This window comes from Palaemon carinicauda, chromosome 3, assembly GCF_036898095.1.
Source record: "Palaemon carinicauda isolate YSFRI2023 chromosome 3, ASM3689809v2, whole genome shotgun sequence".
Taxonomy (NCBI): Eukaryota; Metazoa; Arthropoda; class Malacostraca; order Decapoda; family Palaemonidae; genus Palaemon; species Palaemon carinicauda.
This window is the reverse complement of record NC_090727.1, coordinates 167,189,988-167,214,676: the sequence shown is the minus strand read 5'-3', so window position 1 is coordinate 167,214,676 and position 24,689 is coordinate 167,189,988. Positions and strand designations below refer to the sequence as shown.

The 24,689-nt window shown below is 43.7% G+C and overlaps 1 long non-coding RNA gene across 3 annotated transcripts in view; it reads left to right on the top strand.

Annotated features, from left to right (window-relative positions):
* LOC137638754 (uncharacterized) overlaps nucleotides 1-24,689 on the top strand; it is a 69,299-nt gene that overhangs the window by 10,271 nt on the left and 34,339 nt on the right. For 2 of the 3 annotated variants that reach the window (XR_011044183.1, XR_011044184.1), the window contains exons 2-5: nucleotides 14,492-15,318; nucleotides 15,824-15,929; nucleotides 16,680-16,752; nucleotides 17,109-17,211. This is a non-coding gene — a long non-coding RNA (uncharacterized lncRNA). The remainder of the gene's footprint in view (nucleotides 1-14,491; nucleotides 15,319-15,823; nucleotides 15,930-16,679; nucleotides 16,753-17,108; nucleotides 17,212-24,689) is intronic. The other variant, XR_011044185.1, reaches the window with a different exon arrangement.

Here is a 24,689-nt window from a genome sequence, read left to right as displayed (position 1 = left end):
CATCCCTTGCCCGGGGGCAAGCCCCCGGACTTGTACTGGCAAGAGGTAATGTTGAGCTACGCACTCTAAAAACATTAAAATTAAAGAAATGAATGAATGACTTTCATGACCTGGACGCCGAAACTTGTCGGTCACGGGGGTGTTGAGACTGTGACGTCTTAACTCCGTACGATAGCAAGGAACGGCACTTGGGACACTGGAAATGTTGATATATTACATTATGTGATTTAAGGAAATTATCAACATTTGATGACGTGTAAAAAATATCTCCATGAAATTTAGCAAATGCTTTTAAATACTGCAGCCGTTACAAGTTTCTATAACTTCTTCCATCGCAAATACGTGAAAAAAACTCACTTGAAATAACAAAGACCTGACTAGGACAAAGGTTTCCTCGGAAATAATTTGTTGGAAGGGGTATGAAGAGACCACTTTAAGAGATAAGGGAAGGAGGTAGGGAAATATTAACCTCCACCCTCGGTGCAAACTTTCCATACGTATGGGTTCGTGATTGGTTAACGGAAAACCAACAGTTTCTAGAGAGTAAACATGAATGAACTAGAATGGGAAACTTGACCAGAGCAAGTATTTATGTTAAATAGGGGCGTGACAAGGTAATAACAAAATGTATAAAAGTAATGTAGCAAGATGAAATGGAATGTATAAATATTTAATGGGGATATAAAATGGGCTGATTTTATAAGGTATCGGAAAATAAAACTAGTAATACTGTATACGAGCGTATTACGTAAAAGGAATGGTATAGTTGTACTGGATCAAGTCATATACAGTACTTGAATAAAGCGGTTGAAGTCGAATATTTAAATTTGACAGGTAGAGAAGAAGAAATCCTATTGGTGGAGGTGGAGTCTATGCGCAGGGGGGAAGAGATAATGCGCAGAAGGTCGAAAACTGCTATGTACAAATGAGAACGTCTACAACCGAACCGTAGAATGACAAAAAATAAATGTTAGCATGTTACGCTAACATGGCTAATGTTAGATTGCGCAGTTCAATGTTACCATATTTTTTCATTGGTTTATCCAAGAAGGTAATGTATAGAGAAGAAAAGGCTTGTTTTACCATTATATACCATTTCCCCAGTATGTTTTCCCCACCCAAAACCCAGAGTTCCCACTTGGGGTCCCCCATTATCGTGGGATATAGATATATGTATTTCTGAAACTATTGATTTGCGATGGGAACGAGTATCATTTTCGAAGAGCGGGATTTTTCTATTTAAAAAAAAAAGTTTTTTCCCTAGGTTACATTGCCCTGTAATACAGTACAATAATACCAAAAAAGTTAATAAATGTATGTTATAAGCATTTGTGCATAATATGGCCAAAGTTCATATTATTCTTGATAAACCTATGGCCTAGAGTTTGGATACCATAAAATTAGTGTTGTAAATTAATTATAAGTTAAATTCAGTTAAGAAAACAGTCAGTGTACAATTGATGGTAACTGCCCATCCATCAATAATATAATAGATTATTCTGTTGTTGAATTGTTCTCTGTCCCTTCATTCCTGACCAGGAATATTAAGAATATTATCCCACCTTCCCCACACAGATATGTCCTCAGTTATACCCCCTACCCCCACTGAAGATTTCTTAGGTACTGCTCGATTATTTATGCTGAAAATATACAACCTGTTAGTTGTTTCCAAATTGTTCCTTTAAGATATCTGGTAAAAGTTTGGTGTTTAAATTCCTAGTGCTAACTTGAAACTAAAAAGATAAGTAATTTAAGTACTTATAATACAGTACTGAATTTTATACATTTTTTTGTGTTCACTGATGAAATCAATGCATGTTATACTAATTTGCTTATTATGTAAAACTAAATTGTTCCGTCACAAATACAAACCCTTCGCTATTTATAGGGATTACCTTTCAACGAAGCTGAAAGATGAGCCAAGAATAATTTTTGCGTGGTGTAATCACCCAACCCACTAGTTATTGTGTGGGGGGTAGACTGGCCACTCCGCTCACCCACACACCTGAGTTGAGTAACCACTTAGTTTTCTGGCTCGGTAGAGGCCTTTCATACTGCCAATCTCCCGCAAGACTTGCCATTTAACTGTTTAACAGTGCATTCTGTTTTTCTTATTCGTTAAATGTATACGAAAACACTCGTATGTTTTTATATATATTCAACTTTATCACAGTTGCTGTTTGTGACAGCATATTACGCACTCGGCTTCAGCTGCAAGGAAGTTGTCATTGTGTTTTATACTACTCCTCCCTTAGTGTTACATGCATCTCTCCCTCTTACGTTGGGGCTAGCAGATTTTCTGTAGAGGTACACCTTTCCCAATCGCGGGTTAGATGGCGCTCCCGAATGTTTAAATACTTTTAAGTTGAAATTAATAACTGCTTGTAATTCATCATAACTTTTATCGTTCCTCAGATAGCGATGCTGTTCTGCTTTTTTCGACTAAATCAGCTGACGAAGAAAGCAGATCCATTTATTCCTGTGGAATCGGCCGCTCCTGGCACATTCCTACGCCCCTGTGGCAGCTCGGGAGCAGTTCGCGGGTTACGACTTTTTCATTACGGCATGAGGTCCCTGCTGATAGTGATTCAGTGTCTGTCTTTTTGACTATCTGTTGTTCCTCATGCTCAGGCGGGGGAGTGAGGGCAGTTGAGAAGCTAGTCTCGGCTACATTTCTTGGGTAGCACTCTGTCGACCTTCAACTTGAATAAGGCTCGTTAATGGGAAGCAGAGAGCGCTGCCAGTAGGTCTGTGTCCAGGAGATGGAAAATTACCCTCCCCGGGTGTTGGGCTACTCTCTCTTCCAAGGGAGAGCTTCCCATCAATAGCAGTTTAGCAACCTTCTCACTTACGGGGAGAATGGCTGACAGTTTGAAGATCAGCAGCTGCTATCTCGTCGCGGAAGACTGCGCGTCTCCCCCTTGGGCTGGGGGAAAGCCAAGTCCAAGGCAAGGTTCTCCTTTGGGACGACTTCTCTCTCGTCCGCAAGAGATTGATCAGTGACCAGCATATTATACGCCTACGTTTTTTAACCATAGGGCTGGGGGAAAGCAAATTCCTAGGTGATGTCCTCCTTCGGGGGGGGGGAGTGTAACTCTCATTCGTGAGAGAATCGCTTGTGGTCCGCGGTCTCCCTATGCTTGCGCATCTCCCCCAAGGGCGGGAGCAAAGCTAAGTCTTAAGGGATATTCTGCTTCGGGAGAATAGACCTCTCTCGAAAGGGGAAGCTTCTTGGGCTTGAGCAATCTCCCCCTTGGGTGGCTTCTGCTGGATGTTTTGTGGATGGGTTTCTGACCCCCTCATCATCCAGGTTATGCTCCTCCTCCTGCTGTGAGGAAAAGCCTTTTTGAACCTCCGGGTTCAAGTCACGATCTCACTTCGGGGTCTAGTGACGTGCTCGCATCGGGCTTGGTTGATCCGGAGCCTTCAGGCATCCGTTGTGATGGTCCTTCGGGTTCTCGCAACTCGTGACCTACAGTTCTCGTTTCGCTAAGTCTTCGGGTTTGCGGAACACCAAACCTTCGAGTTGTAGTTTTGATGTTCCTTCGGGTTCTCGTAACCTGGGGCCTTTAGGTCCTTATTTCGCTGAGCCTTCGCGTTTGCGAGACACCCAACCTTTGGCTTCTGGTTTCGATGTTCCTTTGGGTCCTCGCTTTGCTAAGCCTTTGGGTTTGCAAGACACCGAACCTTTGGCTTATTTTTTTTTTTCTTTTTTTTTATATATATATATATATATATATATATATATATATATATATATATATATATATATATATATATATATATATATATATATATATATATATATATATATATATATATATATATATATATATATATATATATATATATATATATATATATATATATATATATATATATATATATATATATATATATATATATATATATATATATATATAGCAGGCTTTTGTCTCGGTAAGGGTTGGGGTTAGTGTTAGGGGTTTGGTGCCGTTTGCTGCTGGAAGGATGGTAAGCAAGCAAGCAAGGAAGAATAGTAAGCTAAGGGGTTTACACGTTGAACGGTCCGTCGAACCCTGTTGTCGAATCTGCTTGTCAAACTTCAAAGAGGTGTCAGTCACAAATGCTGTACATAAGGTTTGTGGACAATGAAGCCCCACATATTACTCGGGCTAAAACAGACTTTCTTGTAACCATTCAATAAACTTGTTCAACAACCAAATAACCCGTTCACATGTTCGAACATCACTTCAAACACGTGCCTGTTGAAGCGATTTGACGAACCGTTCGACCGTGTAAACCCCACTTTTCTTTAGGGCTGCATTTCTGGTTCTATACTGCAGGAGAACCATACTCTCTACAGGACCCTTTGTAATTCAATTATCGTACACATTCCAGGGTATTCAGCATTTCACACCATATATTGCTCCTTTTTTTGTCATCCACATTATTGAAGCACTTAGAAAGCCAGAAACATTGGTTTTCTCTTGAAAGCCTTATTATTTTGAGTCTTTTGGGTGTCTAAGGGGAAACCTACAATATACGTATATCTTGGTTCTAAAATTTTGAACCATCTGTAACTATATATGTACAGTATCAGCACTATTTGTCAGGTGCATATTATGTAGCAACTTTCTTAGATATTTGCGACATCTGGTTCTGATAACTTGATGGGTTATTGTACGTATTTTAAATTCAATTCTTGCTTTAATAGGCAGCCAGTATAAATCAATTAGTATAGGAGTGACTGTGATCCTTTCTTGTGGTGGGATAACTTTTATCAGTCTTGTTCACTTGTTTAATGTTTGTTCCGTAACTGGAATACAAACCTACGCTATTTATGTAGGGGTATTACTTTCTGCGTAGCTGAAATGACAAGCCATTAAAATTTAGCGAGGGTCTACTACCCACACCGCTAGTTAACGAAAGTAGAGGTGGAGTAGCTTGCGACCGCTTCCACTCGCACACCGGGGATTTAGCTCACTTTGCTTTTGGCTCGGATGGTGTACGGTCGTTGCCTTTCCTCATCCTTTTGCCGTTATTTGGACTGCCATTAATTCTTTTTTGCTTTTTCCTTGTGTTAGTATGTGTATGTGTTGACTTTTGCAAACATGCGCACCTGCCCTGGACTCGATGGCTGGGCCTGCGGAACCTATATGTCGTCATTGGAGACCGATCGCCACACTCTTTGTCCCGTCTGCAGAGGTCAACGGTGTGATTTCAACAAGTGTAGCGAGTGTCGTGAGTGGTCTGCCTCCCAGTGGGAGAGGTTTTGGGCGACGGCGTAATAAGTCTAAGCGGGATATTTCTCTTTCAAAGATTCCTTTGAAGGGGGAAAACCCAAGGCTGCTTTTTCCGTCTCCCGAACTTCCTCCAAAGCTCTTACTCGTTCGGTTTCTTCCGAGAGACTGTCGAGTAGTAGTGTAGACCCATTTAATTTCGGCCAATCCCGGTCCTCGAGAGATGGTGTTGCTTCCCCTAGCGAAGGTGCCCCACCCCTCCCCCCGGGTGAGGCCTTGTCTGTCTTCTATGTTACAGGTTTGGTCGTCCTTAAGGCTTCTGGGTCCATCCTCCAAGGACTCCTTGCTGCAGCTCATCCTCCGGGGTGCAAGTGTGCAGCTGCCGTCGTCGACTTCGGAGGTAGATCCTCTTGCGCTCGTCGACGTCGTTGTGTCAGAGGTGTCGTCTGTGGTTTCTGCCGACTCCCCTGTCCCTCCAGACTCTCCAGCTGTTGCTGCTGACTTAGCGTTCCCTGGTCCTGATCATCCTTTGAGGGGGAAACTTAGTCCTACGTCTCTCCTGCGAGTGTTTTTTCCCCTCGGGGGAGTTCACTCAGAGACTCCTCTTCGGAGGACTGCTGCTGCTCATGGTTAGCTTACTGATCCAACGGCCCTTAAAGGCCGTCTCTGTCACAGAGCTCTCCAAGCGCTTCGCCTTAGAGGTCGCCCTTCACCATCAGTGAAAAGGTTCCTCTTCGGCACTTCAGCCTCGTCATCGCAGCCGTCACCCACAGAGGAGTCTCCGCTTCAGTTCAGTCGTCTCTTGGCCCTTGACCTTCACCCGTTTCTGGACCTTCTCCTGACGACACTGCTACTAGTCCTCCGACTTTGGTCCTGGACCCTTCTGTAGATCGTTCGCGATCTCCATTGGTGGATGTTTGCCCTTTGGAAGGGGGCACCTCCCTGTCCCTTTGCTACCTGCCAGCCGACCTACTGACCTACCATTGCCGTTTTTGTACCAAGTACAGCCTCCTTAGGCCGTACCTAAGTGCGCAGCTACGTGCCAATGCTCTTCAGCTCGCCGGCTCCCTGCAGTGCACCAGCGCTTGCCAACATCTCGTCAGCGCCAGCCTACTCCTCTGCGCTCCCCTTCACCAGCTCGCCCTCAGCGCCTACCAGCGTGCCAACGATCACTGGCGCAACAGAGCTCACCGAAACCTCAGAGCGTGCGCGAAACTTCGGTCTCCTGTTCGCCAACGCTTTCCTATACAACAGCTTCAACCTGCACTCTTCTATGCGCCAGCACACTTTTATGCGCCAACGATCTCCTGTGCGCCAGCACTCTTTTATGCGCCAACGATCTCCTGTGCGCCAGCACACTTTTATGCGCCAACGATCTCCTATGCGCCAACGATCTCCTGTGCGCCAGCACACTTTTATGCGCCAACGATCTCCTGTGCACCAGCACTCTGCTATGCGCTAACAATCTCCTGTGCGCCAGCACTCTCCTGCGTGCCAACGAGCTCCTGCGCGCTGTCACTCTCCGCACGCGCCAATTCTCTCCTGCATGCCATATCTCTCCTATGCGCCAGCGCTCTCCTGCTCGGCAGCTCTCTCCTATGCGGCAGCGCTCTCCTGCTCGGCAGCTCTCTCCTATGCGGCAGCGCTCTCCTGCTCGCCAGACCTCACCCGCGCGCACGCACCAGATCACGCGCGCCCGCGCACATCAACACTCGCCCCCACGCGCCACCACTCGCCTGCGCATCAGAGCTCACCGGCACATTCGCAGGAACAGCACACGGACAGGTCACCATCACTTCATTTCCCTCCCCGCAAAGGCCTTTTAGCACGTCCGCTTGGGAAAGGGGAACATGCCTCTGCAGAAGGGTTCAGAATCCGAAAACTGCCTTCCTCTAAGGCGGACCCACCTACAGCAGAGATTCCTCATAGGGAACCTTTGGTTCCTTTCCCTTCAGGGGATCTGTCTGACAGTGTCAGTCAGTCAACAGCCATGGTTCAGTGCTAGAGTCAGAGCAGTGGTACAGGCCTTCAATCTTGCTCCGTTTGGCCACTCTTCGGAGCAGCCTATAGCTCCAGCTGACCCTCGGCAAAGAACCATGACTTCCTCCTCCTCCCCATGACTTCTTCCTCCTCCCCTGAAGAGGAAGAGGAGTCTCTGACGCGGTCACTTCCTCGAGGGTAAAGCTGACTCCGGTTAGACTATCAAGGCCAGCTCCTCTTGCATCTTCCTTGGGATACTTTCCCACCTCACCTTTGCTAAGGGAGTCGCGTGAGGAAAGGACCTCCTTCCTTCCACCTTCGTAGGAAGCTTCCCCTCACACAGAGAGTTCCCTATCACCAATGGAAATCAGGAGGGACACTACATCTCGGCCTTCGATGCTGGCGTCTTACCTCCTTCCTCAGAAAGAGCCCAAAGACTCCAAAAGACTGCTAAAGTCCTCTTCTAGGTCTACCAAGTCTACAGAGAAACCCAGTCACTCGAGGGATGTCCGCCATCACCCCGGGAAGACCTCCCTGGGATGGGAGGACGAGACTTTGCTGCAAGTCCAATGTCGGAAGGAGAGCAAAAAGTGTCGGAACATGCATTCTGGCACGTTCTTACTCATATTGGTTCTCAATGGGTTTACCGACCCAGAGATACCCCCACGGGAGGGCAAGGACACGGTCTTACAGTGTCTTTTGCACCCAGAAACCTTCAGAGACTGGCCTAGTCTCAAAGGCTGAAGAGTGCCAGGGCTAGGATCACCCTACAGCTCACCGAATATGCCTCCTCCCATCGTTCCAGCTCTACCAATAACCTTCTCCCACCTCCTCGTGTCCAACAGAGGAGGTATTTTGAGATTCTGGAGGAGCCTTGTCTAGCTCCTCCTCTCCACCACTCCTTGGAAGACCTCACCAAGGGAATCTCTCTAGACATTGACTCCAATCGACAGGTCTCTATCTCGGCAACAGAGATCCTTAACCAGGAGAAGGTCATGAAGTATGCCAAGCAAGCTACTTCATGGCTTGATATCTGGTTAGGGATCTTGGGAATCCTGGTACGGACTGAGGGATTTCTCCAAGGAATGTACCAGGAAAGCAATGTAGACTTTCCTGTTCTCAGGCACGAGTACAATAGTGTTTCTTGCCCACCAAGTTTCGAACTTGTGGGCGAATACCATCCTGAAACATTGGGACGCGGGGTCTGAGAGGTTCCATCATTAAGTCCCTAATACTGATATTGCTAGGCTCAGATATTCCTCTCTAGAGGGAGCCTATCTATTTGAGCCTAAGGACGTGGAACATGCCGCTGAGAGATGGAGGAAGTCCCATCTGGACTCCCTCCATAGGGTTTTGACTTTCAAGCCCTATAAACCACCAGCTCCTCAGCAGTCCTGTCCAGCGAAGACCACGACGACAAAGACAGCAGCGAAGACCACGGTGTCTTAAGAAGCCCTTTCCTGCCAAGGACAGGAAAGGCACTAAGTCCTCCAGGGGAGGAAAATATCCTAGAGGGAGCAGTTGAGGCCACAAATGCTAGGATAGGCACTCCCCTTGCTTGTCCACTAGTAGGGGGATGCCTACAAAGTTGCTTGGACAGGTGGAAGCAACTCGAGGCCGAACCCTGGACAATCTGTGATTCGTCTAAGGTATTGCATCCCGTTCATAATATCTCTCCCTCCCCTGACCAGGAATCCAGTGTCTATAGACTCCTTTGCCATGGGATCAGCAAAGGGGCTGGCCCTATGGGCGGAAGTCCAGACCCTGTTGAAGAAGGGTGCTCTCCTGGAGGTCCTTGACGGGTCCCCAGGCTTCTTCAGTCGACTCTTTCTTGGAAGAAAGATATCTGGAGGCTGGAGACCAGTCATTGACCTCTCAGCTCTGAATAAGTTTGTCAAACAAACCACGTTCAGCATGGAGATGGCAGACACGGTGAGACTAGCGGTAAGACCACAGGACTTCATGTGCACACTGGACCTAAAGGACGCATACTTCCAGATCCCAGTCCATCACCCTTCAAGGAAGTACTTGAGATTCAACCTAGACAATAGGAAATACCAGTTCAAGGTGCTCTGCTTCGGTCTTTCCACAGTACCAAGTTTTCACCAGTGTTTGCCCTAGTGTCCTCTTTGGCACACAGGATTGGCATCTGTCTCTATCGTTATCTGGACGACTGGCTAATCCTAGTAGACTCGGTGTCAACCCTTCTTCAACACTGAGACAAACTTCTGAGGCTTTGCTAAGATCTGGGGATCATGGTAAATCTCGAAGTCATCCCTGCTCCCTTCACTGAGACAGGTATACCTAGGCATGATAATAGACACTAATCTCCACAAAGCCTTCCCATCAGACGACGGAATAACAAGGCTGGGGAAGGTCGCAAGACCCTTTCTCAAACGAGAAGAACTTCCAGCCCAGACGTGGTTACGTCTCTTTGGTCACCTTTCATCACCGGCCCGTCTAGTTCCCAATGGCAGCCTCAGGATGCGATCTGTCCAGTGGCGACTCGAGTCCCGGTGGAATCAGACTCTCGATTCCTCGGACATCCAGATCCCCATGGGATCAGCGGAACAGACAGACCTCGAGTGGTGGGTGGCAGACGAGAGTCTACGAAAGGGAGTGGATCTTCTCATCCTCCCCCCGGATTTGATGCTGTTTTCAGACGCTTCAAAAAAAAAAGGGGGGGGGGGCACGTGCTGCACCACACGACCTCAGTTGAAGGCTATCTTTCTGGCCCTTCAACAGTTCCAATAGTTCCTGGTGGGCCACTCAGTGGTAGTGATGAGCGACAACACCACAGTAGTGGCTTACATCAACAAGCAAGGAGGTACTTTTTCGCAGCCCCTATCCCATCTACTTACTTACTTTACTTTGATAGCTGCTTTTCCAGTCCATACACCAGGGGAACCCCACTCTCTACAGGAGCTCCACTGTCGTTTTACCTTGTTCGTTCAGAGTATTAAATGTTTCAAATCGCCTATTGTTCGTTTACTGTTAAATCGTCACTTGTATGACTGTTGAAATAAAAGAGTCTTCAGTTTCCTCTTGAAAGCCTTAATGTCTTCAATTATTCGAATGTTTCGTGGGAGCTTATATAGGCTTATTATTATAGGCTCTGGAGCCTAAAGTAGACGTAAAAGTAGGTTCCAACAGTTTGAAGCCATCTGTAACTATTCTCGTGTCGACACGATTTGTTGGCTGTGCAATATGTAGCAGTTCTCTCAAGTATTTTGGACGCCCGGTTCTGATAATTTGGTGGGTTATTGTACATATTTTAAATTAAATTCTCGCTTTAATCGGCAGCTAGTGTAAATTGATTAGTATGGGGGTGATCCTTTCTCTAGGTGGGACACCTTTTATCAGTCTTTTTATTATGTTTTGTAATTTCTGAAGTTGCACTTTTGGTAGATTGTAATAGAGTTGCAGTAGTCAATCCTGGTAATAAGTTTGTCTCAAGTTTCTTTACGGAATTTTCGTCCAGGTACTTTTTTATAAACACAATATTTCTTAGATGATAACCAGCAGTTTTTATTACATTATTTATTTTAGCATTTAGACAGGTTACAGTCAAGAAATACACCTAGATCTCGAACTTTACTAGATATCGGCACAGTGTCATTACTGTATTCATGTTCATTTGAATATCACCCAAGTTTCTTACGCTGTTTCTCTTGCCCACCACCATGAATTCAGTTTGTTCTTATTTAATTTTAGTTGTTTAAATGTCATCCATTCTGTAACACTATCAAGGTTTCGGTTTAAGAGTTTCAGTAGTGTCATGTATGTCATTTATGGAGAAGTAAAATTGTGTGTCATCTGCAAATAGTTTAAACATCACGCCATGCCTTTGTAGCATTTTCGATAGACCAACTTTTTTTTTATAAACGCAATACTGTAGTTCTTAGATGATAACCAGCAGTTTTTATTACATTATTTATTTGGGCATTTAGAAACAGGTTACAGTCAAGAAATACACCTAGATCTCGGACTTTACTAGATATCGGCACAGTCGTTATTTATGTTCATTTGAATATCACCTAATTTTCTCACGCTGTTTCTCTTGCCCACCACCATGAATTCAGTTTTGCTCATTTAATTTTAGTTGTTTAAATGTCATCCGTTCTCTAACACTATCAAGGTTTCGGTTTAGAGTTTGTGGTGTCATGTATATCATTTATGGAGAAGTAAAATTGTGTCATCTGCAAATAGTTTAAACTTCAAGCCATGCCTTTGTAGCATTTACGATAGACCAACAGTATTGATGCAGAATAAGATTGGGCCAAGACACTCCCCTGTGGTACCCCTCTGTTTAAGAGTTCATATGATGAATAAGCGTTTCCAATTTGTACACAGTAATTTCTACCAACTAAGTAGTCTTTTAGGTATTCGAAGGCTTGATCTTCAACGTCGATGGACTGTAGATCATTTAGTTGCAGTTCATGCACAACTGTATCAAAAGCAGCACTGAGATAGAGCAGTATTAAGATACCATATTTATTTTCATCCATCATTTCTCATATCATTTACAACAGAGCAGTAGAGATACCGAGATGGGCTGAGATACATTCGATACCACTATCAGCACGCTTTATTCCAGGCAAGAGGAATGTGCTCGCCGACAACTTGAGCAGAGCATCTTTGATAGTGTGTACCGAGTGGTCTTTGGATCATCTAGTAGCCAACAAAGTCCTGACTTTGTGGGGTTCTCCGACAGTGGACATCTTCGCAATGGCTCTGAACTAAAGGCTCCCAATATACTGTTCCCCAGTCCCAGACCCCAAGGCTCTCTGGCAAAATGCATTCCAACAACGGTGGGACAACTTAGACGTTTACGCTTTTCCCCCGTTTTGTCTGATGAGTAGGGTACTCGACAAGGCCAGAACATCGGTCAACCTTTCAATGACCCTCATACCTCCGCTATGGCATCACATGGAATGGTTTCCGGACTTTCTGCAATGCCTGACGGAGCCTCCAAGAGAACTCCCTCCACGACACGATCTACTCAAACAGCCACATGCCAACATATTCCTTAAAGCCGTAGCTTCGCTACGACTTCACGCCTGGAGACTATCCGGCATCTCCTCTCTGAGGGAGGATTTTCGCAAAAGGTTGCGATCAGGATGTCTGGACACCTGCGAAAGTCATCAGCAGCAGTCTGCCAGGCAAAGTGGAAAGTCTTCTGTGGTTGGTGTCATGGAAGGGGGGTCTCTCCTCTTGATGCCACTATTCCAGCAATAGCAGAGTACCTCATATATTTGCAGGAAGGAATGAGCCTGTCAGTCTCGGTGGTAAAAAGGTATCGCTCAGCCTTAAGCCTCGCTTTTAGACTGAACGGAATGGACATTTCATTGCTAGAACTCTCCTTACTCATACGGAGTTATGAACTTAACTATCCTCAGTCTGAAGTGAGACCTCCCCCATGGAACATGGTTCGAGTTCTCAGGTCTCTTAAGAGACCTCGCTATGAACCATTACGCCAGGCAACAGATCGCCATCTAACTTGGGAGACAGTATTCCTGCTAGCTTTGTCTTCGACCAAGCAAGTCGGTGAACTTCATGGTCACTCATACGACATCGCCCATTCAAGGGGATGGGGGGAGGTAACGTTCAGCTTCGTCCCTGAGTTTGTTGCCAAGACTCAGAAACCGGGAGTGCCGGATCCAAGGTTTGACTCCTTCCAGTTTTCGAGTCTCTGTTTTGTAACAGATGACCCAGACCATCTCCTACTGTGCCCAGTCAGGAGTCTGAGGTTGTATCTTAAAAGAACAGCTGCAGCCCGCCCCCAGGTGCGAGCTTTGTTTGTGAGCACCGGGGAAACAAAGAGGAGGGTCACCAGGAATACCATCTCGGCCTGGATTCGCAAGGTAATTCATCTGGCATTGAATCTTGACCCTCCTGCGTCACGTCGCCCTAGGGCGCATGACGTCAGGGGCGTGGCTACGTCCCTGGCCTTCAAGAAGAACTTTTCGGTGACGCAGGTCCTGCAAGCTGGGGTATGGAAGCGTCAGACCACCTTCACGGCCCACTACCTGCAAGACGTGACACACAGGAGGCTCTATACGTTCTCTATCGGCCCTGTGGTGGCTGCACAACAGCTGGTCTAACCTCTGGCTCCTTATTGGACAAGTAGCAGAAGGTTGAGGGCATTGTTACCCGGTTTTAGTCTGTGTGAATGAAAAGATCTGTCTGGCCCTTTTCTTTTCTTCATCCTCTTCTCCCTTGGAGAAAACAGCATCCTGGGTCCTTTGCACAGCTGACCTTGAACCTCTGCAGGTAAACCATGCTCCCTTGTGTACCAAGTATTAAGTTGTAATACTGTCATGTCCCCATACCCTGACAAGGTGGTATTGGGAGAGTCCTAGCCTAGATTTCCATCTGAAGAACTCCAGGTCAACTCTAGGACGAGTCACTGCTCACCTTCACACACAACTTAAGTAGGCCGCAGCAGTCTCACAACTGCCTGCGAGGAGCAGGGGCCCCCTCAACCCACGAGTTCTTCCAAACTCGGGTTCGGGGTCCCCGGGCAAGCCAAAGCCAGTATGGCAGGGGACTTACCACCCTTCCTAAGGGTTGTCGCCCCATGTAAATATCGTGGTTTGTATTTCAGTTACGGAACAAATGACATTCGTAGATAATTTGTATTTTTCCTAACTATACAAACCTTAGCTATTTACAGTTATGTGCCCGCCAGCCCTGTCCCCCAAGTTAAGTCCTACCTCTAAGTAAAGTGAAGTATTCACCGGTGTGTGTGTGTGTGTGTGTGTGTGTGTGTGTGTGTGTGTGTGTGTGTGAGGGGGGAGGGGTAGCAAGCTACCCCTCCCTACCACCCGCTAACTAGCGGCGGGGTAGGAAACCCTCGTTAAAACTTTTATGGCTTGTCGCTCAGCTACGCTGAAGTAATTACCCCATGTAAATAGCTAAGGTTTGTATAGTTAGGAAAAATACAAATTATCTACGAATTTGTCATTTTACGAGTAAACCATGGCAGATTTTCAACTATTTCAGGTATTCAGTACAGAGTTTGATTTTTGTATTGTTTAACACATTTACACTCGGCTGCATCATAACCAAAATATACTTAAACTGGAATTTATAATAACACAAAAGGGAATAAGATACTTTTTACCATGCTGTTTTAGAAACTTCTAATTACTCTTTATTGACCCAGACTTCCATAACTATAGGAACTATATACTGTATTGCAATTTCTTTGTAATTGATAATTTATGAATATATCTTTGGAACCTTTATCCAATATGGAATTAATGTAGATTGATTTATTTTTTCAGATATGATTCCAGTACAAAACCTATGGTCATGTCGACTAAGTCATTTTTGTGCATCCACAAAGTCTATTCGGTACAACTCTTAGTATAGTTTTCTCAGGGAATCTTAAGTCACGTGTCAAGTTCCCCTGTGAAAACTTGATAGTTATTAAAATTTATTCCTTTTCGTGTGATACTGTAGTTATTTCTTTCCCCCTTTTTTTATAATGTTAAACTCAGATAGTATATTTAAGCCAGTGAGCTCATTCCTTTTAGGTGAGAACTAGAGAAATTTTCTTTAACAAAGCCGTGCTATTACAATATATTTTCTACTTATCTGAAAGTAACTTATTATATCGGCCTCTTATCTTTGTTTTTTTTATATATATATAAAAACAGCTTTATTGATAATGTTGCATACTACTATATAGCAAGTTGATATTGGAAATCAATACAATTAGGGCTTGACATTGGAATTCCTGAAGTAAGGATAAAGATTGGTAGTGTATATAAATCCAGACATTGATAAAGATAATGGAATAAGTATTTTAGTGACATAACTGAATAAGTTGATCCGTTTGTTCATCAGGTATCTGAAAAATGTATATTTTATATTTTATGTGGGTGTTTGGAGAAATCAGTTAGATTTTAAATGTTTTATGTTAATGTGCTCTTTCAAGTAGAGTTAACTTACGGCTTGTAATGATAATGATAGAGTAATGAATTGGGTTGTGTCGAATAGACTTTACACGGATGTATCGAAATGACTTTTGATTTTGTAAAGACTTCCTGTTGATCTGACCTGGATCCTACGTCAATATCAACATGAAAAAAAAAAAACTTCCGTTGAGGTACGTTTATGAATTTTCAACTTTAAATTCGTTCTAATGTGGAAAACAATTTTCTCTCACCCTCACTTTGAACTTCAATTAGTGGTCACTGCATAATATGTGATATGCCTATCTTTAACTTTGCATTCATTCAGGTTTGGACAAACAAGCTGCTGAAGGTTTCTTTATCATGTTTGCTGGAAAGTCAAGATAAGATTTGTTAATTAGGCTTATGCAGTGGTAAAGTGCCAAGTTATATTATGAAACACACCTTACCAAGATTTGCCCTGACAAGTAATTGTGTTTTCTGAATTTTTTTTTTTAAGGCAATTGGGGGAACTTAATGTTTTGAACAGAAATATCAATTAATATTTAATCTTCAATAACTGTGTTAAACAACATTCTCGAAGGGTATTTCTACCTGAAAATAGGTTTGCTCAGTCTAAATTGTCATAATAAAACCATACAATATAAGAAAATTTATTATATCCAGTTGAAGGAAAAGATTGAATATTTAACTTTGCAGGTGTGTGAATATCAGAAAATAGCTGTCAACGATACTGGAGCCACCCAGCCCTTGCATTGGACCCCACCGCAACTGGACAACCCCGCCCCCACCTTAAAAGAGTAAGGTAAGTTTTGATATCAATGAAATTTCACCTAGGTGGCATATTTGTCAGGCCTTTTTTTCAGATATACAATATTTTCAAATATTGTATGTTAACCATTGTTGTTGTTGTTATACTACTACTACTACTACTACTACTACTACTACTACTACTACTACTACTACTACTACTACTACTACAACAACAACAACAACCAAAGTGGGGAAACATATTGGTATGAAATGTGGATCAAGTCTGATTGTACTCTTTAGGATATATCTGGAGTACTGTACTTCCTCGTATCACACCTAATGTAGGTAGAAATAGCATTCTCATTGATGAATGGTTATATTTGTTGCACAGATATTGTTGGTGCTTGATTTTCCTATGAGACACTATCTTAGACTGGACCTCAAGTATTGGACACTATGACCCCACCACTTTACCAGCTGGTTCTACTGTCTTTACGTAATGACTTTTAACTTGCTCCTGCCTAAATGTACTTATAATGATCAAGACTGGCATTTAAATAACTGTTATTATCTGCCTAGGAATGAATTCAAATTTTAAAAATGGTTTGAATTTTTCCTTGCTATACAAACCAGAGTTGAATCATTTAAGCATGTATTGGTACAGATGCAATTTAATTTCGTTTAGAAATTGTATGCATGTATGTGTGTATGAATGTATGTTTGTGAACACTAACTTATATAACAAAACATACACAAAAGTTATTCAGTTGCTGGAAATGATTGAACATTGAACTGTTTACAGGTCTTTGGCAGCCAACGAGAGCCATGGGGATATCTGAATGATTTTGACACCTGGACCTACCATGGGTGCTATGGTAAGTCAGATGTCAGTGAAGTGTTATCTTAGCTGCTCAATGTCTCCCAATTTTCTTAACTTTTCCTCTGAGATCTACTTATGGTACTATGGTTTTTCTGTACTGTATATTTTGTTTGGCAAAATCACAAACTTAAGCCTAGTGAAGGTTCCTTAAACTTGGAACAGAAATAAATAAGTAAATTGGACCAGAAAAAAGCTACAAAGTTTAAGTATTAAGCATATTAGTACTCTAGATGTGCTAGAAAATATTGGCTCTTGGGTCTATTCATTCCTAATATCATTCTAGCGATAATCCTTCTTTTTAGGGATATATTAGATCCAACTCCCATGGTACTAAAAATCTTGTTCTTCCAGGTCTCTGGTGGCTTTTTGAATGTGCTGATTTCTCCAAATTCGCAGCAAGCTAGACTGGGATTTCTTTAATTCCTCCATCACAATTGGATCTATTTAAAATATGGTAAGATGTCTTTAAATTTTCTTAGATTTATCCATTATCAGCAATTAATATGCATGTGATTGGTTTATGGCATATCTGAAAAAATGGGTAGTAGGTTACAAATGTAGGTAAATTTTGTTAACTGAATTTCTGATGTAGCAGTCATGAAGATTATTGATAGTACAAAATCATGGAAACTGATTTCTTGCAAGGACTGTCCATGGAGGAAGTTGATATAGTTTGCCCTTTCAATTTTCAGTGTTTTAGAAAAATGTTAATTCTCTAAAAATGTCTTGAACTAATTAGAAGTGTGAATTAGAATGGAATTCTCTGAAGAAAGAATAATCCAAGGAAGCATTGAAAAGTGATTTAATAATGCCATTTGAGGTAATAAGCTTTTCATGATGCAATACAGATTTAGCACAAATTTCAAGAAGTATTTTCCAAAACTTTAATATTCATTTCTGGGTCGACCTGTGACGGCCGGCGAAAAAGTCCTTCTTTGTACTTTTTCTGATATAAATCTTCCAAATATACCAGAGAAAATTAAAAGCATGGAATGCAGAGGTTACAACCCTCGCGCGAGCACCTTGTTGGTGTCGTATACCTAACAAGGGCGTTTGTAAAACACTATTCACAGGCTGTCTTCCATTTAGATAATCCCTTCATCAAAGGGGGAGGGCCGTGACAGGCCCTAGAGAATACAGTTGGGTTACCCTACAGACACCTACCACTCGCGCTCACCAGAACATCCTTCTGATTTGGAACTTGCATACAAGTTGAGTTTTTTGGGCACAGTGTTTTTTCGAAGAGTTTCTCGTTATTTCAACATGACTGACGTTGCTACTTCACCCTTACCAATGTTAAGTACCATAGTTTGTTTTGGCAGCTTTTGACAGTACCGGGCATTTGTTCTGTTTCCAATATGGTGGTTTTTAGTTTTGGAAGCGATTGTCCTGCCGAGGTATCGGCAGCCATTTTGGGTTATGTTCGCTTCGGTAAATATTCTAGTTATTTTTGCCCATCTGGTACTGTCATCTAGGTTATATCACTTACGTTTTATGGCCTTTTTGTGTTATCATTAATTTTTATTAGTTTTTACTATGGTATTTATTTGCTTGCAAGTCCAATTTGGACCTACGAAGAATAGCGATTTAAAGAATACCGAATTAAAGTTTAGCGATTTAGTCTGTTAGTTTGTACTCGCCTCAGAGGCTTCGATTTAGACTATATCCTTGTTTATTTGTTACGTTGTCGTTATTCTTCGTTCTTGATTATTACAATTACTAAGAAAAGCAATCAATTTTATTAATTTTCTTGTTTTATTGTGTGATGTTAGTTTTTTATTATGTAACCTTGAGAGCGAAAACAGAGACTGCTCGTTCCCTGTTCTACCGATATGAGTTATCCCTTCTCTCGTTTTCTTTGTTAGCTCGAGTAAGAGAGGTGAATTTCCCGTTCTCCGTTTTATACGATCACGAGTTATTCAGGCCTCCTCTTAGTATCAGAGTTAATGATAGTACGTTTAATATTATAAACGTTTTTATTGATGTGGTTACTGTTAATATAGCTAACACTATTAATAGGTACGTTAGTGTATGAGTCATTAATTGGGGTCGTTTTATACCGACACCCTTAGCTCCGCCTTGTTATGCTTAGCTCCGCCTTGAGTTATGCTCCGCTATAATGGATACTCATTGGGTGAGAACTAGTTAACGTACAGGAGCAGATTTTTGGAGTGCAACGGTGAAATCCGGTACTCGGACTCCGGCTGAAGCCTTTTACACACGAACCTTTGTCATGTTTGATCATAATTACACCGTTACGGCCGGCTTCACGGGAGATAACACAATCATTCATTGACGTTAATGTTATCGTACCGGGGAAGGTCACGATATCACGGTGACGGGCCTTTGCTACCGGATCTCCGGTACAAACAGAGATCAAGCAGACGGCCAGAACCGGAGTTAACCATGTGATACCGATGAAGACTTCACAGTTTCATTATTACGGTCCCTTTTTCATCGAATCTCCGGCTTCACTGGAGATAACACAAACATTCAGTATTAGAGAATGTTATCGTACCGCTGAGGATCACGTTTTCACGATGACGGACCTTTGTCACTAGTTCTCCGTTACAAACAGAGATCAATCAGACGATCAGAATCAGGGTATGAACCCTTTTTCATGAATAATCACAATATCGTTATTACGATCCTTTTCATCGAATCTCCGGCTTAACCGGATATCGTACAGGCGATCAGCATTGAGGTTAATATTAGTTTTCCTCTGGTGTTCACGTTGTCACTATGACGGACCTTTGTACCGGGGATTGTTACCGGAGCTCCGGTATAGACAGAGATCACTCAGACCACGGGTGGCCAATCTCTTGTTTTGCTGTAAAGGAAAGGATTTAACATGAATACAAAGTAAACTGTACTACTTTAATGACACTTTGAATTTGCGTTGGTAATATTCATTAGCTATTCTTGAAAGTCCTAATAAAAATATATGAACATAACTATGCCTATATTTATGCATATATTTAATTCTAACTATGTATAAATATGGATAAATATCCATACAACATCGTGTTCAAATAGAAATAAATTGATTATGCCTATATTTATGCATATTCAATTCTAACTATGCCTAAATATGAATAAATATCCATACAACATAGTGTTCAAATAGAAATAAGTTTCCACTCACTACTGGGAACCGAACGTTGGCCCCTTCTAATGAAGGGCCGGGTCGAGACTAACCATGCCATGAGAGGCTATCTACTGTTCCTTGAAACTCTGGTCAGTGAACAGATGAATCAATAGAATACTAATAGCCAGTAAATAATGTTAGACCCGGTTCTGAACGTCTGAGTCAGGGGTGGCCAACCTGTGGCGGATGCGCCAACAGTGTCACATTTCATGAATACAAGTGTCGAACTATACCCCAAAAGATAGTACATTAAATGACTTTTCTTTAAAATTGATTTTTATGAGTTATACAGCTGATCCCAGCCTGTGAATAGGATCACTAACCAAAGTTCAAGGAACATCCAGACTTATGTCCCCTTTCTGTTACAGAAGGTTCGCCTACATGGTTCCCGTCAGGATGATGATGAATCTCTCTGGCCTGCAAGAGAGGCTCTCCGCCCTTGGGTATCAAGGTTGGGAAGAAATGCTCCATCTAGAGGTCCCTATCTCCCCAGAGTGTCCTCTCTAAGGTTGGACGAAGACCCCATGGACGGGCAGGTAGGTGGGGATGAGTTTTGAGCCTTCAGCTTTGCAATTACCTACGTCACCGACCTAGGACCCTTAATGGATCCTGATGTTCATGTTACCCTGCATAAACCGTGACTGCTAAAATCAACACATTCTAGGGAAAACCAAGGGGCTATGACGGAGCTCAAAAGTATGGTGGTGAGTCGGATCCGTTCAGGAACTCGGAAGTTTCCCCCTACAGCCCCAGGTATATCGAAGTAACCTCCTTCGATAAAAACAACGCATAGAGATTTGCCTTACATGTTCCATATATAGATAGTACCATAAATCTGGATGGCATAGACGTCCTCCCTCTGGGGGACCTAGATTTTACTCCCAGGTACTAGAATTCCCATTCAACGGATTCGTTCGATTGAAAGAGATTGCCTTGGTTAGGTTAGACAAGGTACCGAAGGTAACAGTATTATTTCCTAAAGGGCAGGCCCGATCTGTCTGGACCAGGATGTTGTCAGTCTGGGGGGTACGATAATTCCAAGATCTGCCCTTCCAATTCGACCTACACGTTTGATGGTCTGATCGGGTTAGTTGTGGGAAATACGTTCTGTCTGAGGCCTCTATCAGACAGGAATCGATAGTCGGTTACCCACTCGTCATCACAGCCTTCCTCCGATTCGACGTCTATGCATCCAAATCCCCCTCATCAGGTGTTCTACCTCACTGATTCCCCAGGTACGCAGCCCAACCCCGTTGGGATGTTTTACCTGCATACAGCCCTAGATCCGAACCCTCAGGCTCCTCTCGTGGACACCAGAGAGGAAGCTACAGGAGTAGAAGACAGTCTCGCCATCGAGACGGACCTAGGAAAAAGGGGGCTCGGAGAAGGAAAGTACCTAGATTCACCCCCTCACAACGCGGTGGTCCCGGTAGGGGGTAGACTTTACCACTTTCGAGACCATTGGACCTTCGGTCTGTGGGCTCATAGCATAATCTCTAAAGGTTTGAGGTGAAAATGGCCACAAGGTCCTCCTCTTCCACCAATGACCTTCTCCCAGAAATCCACTCCCATCCTGAAAGAGTACACCACAGGGTTACTCAAGAAGAAGCAATCAAACGGGATCGATCACTGGAGTTCCAAAGCTACCTGTTCACAATTCCGAAGAAAGGCTTGTCGGCATTGAGAGTGGACCTGGACTTGTCAAGCTAAACTCTTACATTCTCTGCGACAAGTTCCGGATGTTGACTATCTCTCAGGTACGGACCTTACTTCCCCGTAGGACCGTCACCACCCCTGTCGATCTTACCGACGACTATTATCTTGCGCCTATAGCTCGAAACTTCTCTTCTTATCTGGGTTTCCACCTAAGCAGGAAAGCCTTTGTGTTCAAGACATGTCCTTTGGCCTCAACATTGATCCCAGGATATTCACGAAACTGGGAGAGAGAGTGTTAGAACAACTCAGGAACCAAGAGATACAGATCATTGCTTATCTGGCCGGTTGGCTCATTTGGGCCCGGCCGGTCATAGAAGGCAACAGAGCTACGAAGGAATTACCTCAATTTCTCGACAACCTGTGATTTCGGGTCAATCTCCAAAAAAAAATCTCGCCTGCAACCATCAGGCCGCTTAGAATGGTTAGCCATTCAGTGGGACCTTTCGAAGCACACGTTGTCTCTCCCTTCCAAAAGGTAAGAGGAATAGTTTCCAAGATCAAAAAATTTTCTCAAACACAAACAGGTGTCCGAAGAGCCTTAGAAAGTATCCTCGGACTTTTCCAATTCACTTCAGTAACAGATCTCCTAATAAAAGCCAAACTCAAAGACATCAATCGAGTTTGGAGAAAGAGAGCTACAGTACCTATATGAGACAAGGTCTCGAAGATCCCCTCTGTCTTGAAAATGAGACTACGCCCATGGTCCAAACCGAAGGACCTCTCCAAATCGGTTCCTCTACAATTCCCACCTCCACAAGTGACATTCCATACAGCCGCATCTCTAAGTGGATGGGGGGGATTACTCCGAACATCAGATGTTTCAGGTTCTTGGTCACTCTCCATGAAACAGTCCCATATCATTGTTCTCAAAGCCATGGCAGTGTTCTTGACCCTGAAGAGAGAGACTCCTCCGAGGTCGACCCACATCAGAGTAGTGTCAGACAGCACAGACGCAGTACACTACGTCAACAGGGGAGGATCCAAGTCACCCAACCTGAATCGGATCCTGGTCACTATCTTCGCCTGGGCAACAGAAGAGAACTGGTTCCTGTCAGCACCTCACCTAGCTGGAGGCCAGAATGTGAGAGCGGACTCACTATCCAGGACGGATCCACTGGAGTCAGAATGGTCTCTAGACATAATTTCATTCCGGTGGATACTCAGGCTCGTTCCGGGCCTCCAGGTAGATCTATTCGCAACTCAGATGAATCACTTAACTTCCTTGTTATGTGACCTCAACCCTGGACCCTCGGGCTTATGCCATGGACGCATTACCCCGGGATTGGAACCATTAGAAGAAGATTTCCCTATCTCCCCCAGGGAATCTTCTAAAAACTTTTACACAAACTACGCTCCTTCCGGGGCGCAGTGGCTTTAGTACCACCTCACTGGCCAAGAACAGTTGGTTTCCTCTCCTCCTCGAGTTGAAACTCAGTCCCATCCGGATCCCATTCCTCAAACTGACCTGCGTATCCAAACTCACTGTGTCAGATTACTCAAGGATAGCCAAAACTCTAACTTTGTGGACTACAGGAAGTTGGCAGCTCGTAGAGATGCGAACATTGAACCGGAAAACGATCTCTTCATCGAATGGGACAAAAGGGACTCGACAATTCGCCAATATGATTCGGCCGTTAACAACTAGTAGGTCCCCTAAGAGTGCAGACCATACTCGTATGTCCCCGCATTTAGCCATCTCTTTCTTGAGGTTCCTATTTAACAAAGGCCTAACAGTTAGCACTTTAACCATCATCAAGTCAGCTTTGAAGAAGATCTTCCTTGTTGGGTTCAACATTAACCTAGCTGATTCCTATTTCTCATCAACCCCAAAAACATGTGCTAGGCTTCGACCTTCGGTTCGGCCACAAAAGGACTCTTGGTCTCTGAACGGTGTTCTCAAACTTGCGATGGACACGGACAATGAATCCTGCTCTTATATCACTCTTCTTAGGAAGACTTTATTTCTAACGGCTATGGCCTCAGGTGATGGAACATCAGAACTAGCAGCTCTCTCACGAAACCCGGAAAACATAGATTTCCTCCCTTCAGCCGAAGTACTCCTTTTCCAGACAAAGCTATCCTAGCTAAAAAATGAGGATCCGCAAAATAGGTGTTCCCCTCGGAAGATTATTCTTCATCCCCAGGATTTTTCTCCGTGTACAGTCACACTCTCAAGCCCCTTTTTAGCTAGAACTGCCACCCACTCGTCTGGCCCCTTGGTTATCAGGGAACTAGGAGGTACTATTTCCATTCACGGTATCAGGCAACAAATCCTCTACTTCATTAAACATACTAATCCGGAATCATTTCCCCAGGCTCATGATATACGGACAGTAGATGCCTCCAACAATGACTTCCAGAACAGGGACTTTGATGATTTTAAAAAATATACGGGTTGGAAATCCCCTATGGTTGTCAAACGCCAATATCTAAAGATCTTACAGGCCCTTAAATACCCGACGTTGGCAGAGGGGAGCCTTATCCCTCCCCATTAATCTCCTCTTCTTCCTTTCTTCCATCTCTTCTCTTCTCCCTCCTACCGGCCACTCACACCACGTCGCCGCTCTCCTTGGTAGTTCGTTAGCCCTTTGATATTTACCATGTTTAATTCCTGTGGTTTAACTGTTATCGTAGTTACCGTTCCTTTAATGTTTAGATATGCTTAGACATGTAAGGTTTGATGCCTTTTGCGATTCGACACTCATTTGGTTCCTTGTCGTCATTATTTAACCTTACATTCCCTATGTCATTTGGCTGGTTGGTAATTGGACGATTACTTTATTATATCATAGTATTGTCGTACATGGTGATTGTATTCTCCTCATTATGTTATTAATTTATTGTGCTTGGAAGGCATTCTCTGGTACTTTTTCGCCAGCCGTCACAGGTCGACCCAGAAAAGGGATTTTGACGAAGGAAAAATCTATTTCTGGGGAGAGACCTGTGACGCCCGGCGAAACCCTTCCCGATTGTTTTTGTACGGACCCACCCTTTCCTTGCCAAGCCATATGTTCTTGCAGAAGGATGACCTGGTGAGCGCGAGTGGTAGGTGTCGGTAGGGTAACCCA